The sequence below is a fragment of the Vidua chalybeata genome, chromosome 16 (assembly GCF_026979565.1).
Source record: "Vidua chalybeata isolate OUT-0048 chromosome 16, bVidCha1 merged haplotype, whole genome shotgun sequence".
In the NCBI taxonomy this organism is placed as follows: Eukaryota; Metazoa; Chordata; class Aves; order Passeriformes; family Viduidae; genus Vidua; species Vidua chalybeata.
This window is the reverse complement of record NC_071545.1, coordinates 12249034-12249258: the sequence shown is the minus strand read 5'-3', so window position 1 is coordinate 12249258 and position 225 is coordinate 12249034.

The following is a 225-nucleotide window of genomic DNA, read 5'->3' as shown; positions in this document are numbered from 1 at the left end:
TTCTCAGCTCTACTGGCGTATTCTCTGGATTTCTTATGAGAAGCTTCAGTTTTAAATCTTAAACACCAGAGGTAATCCATGAGGCATGAATGGAAAAATTTGGTATTATTTCTTGGAGCAGACTGGTCTTGAATTCAGTTGAAAGCAATTAAACATTCACACTTAGTTATATTAAGCCGTAATTTGTCTACAGCTGAAGTTGGAATGCCCTTGACTCTTGCAAGC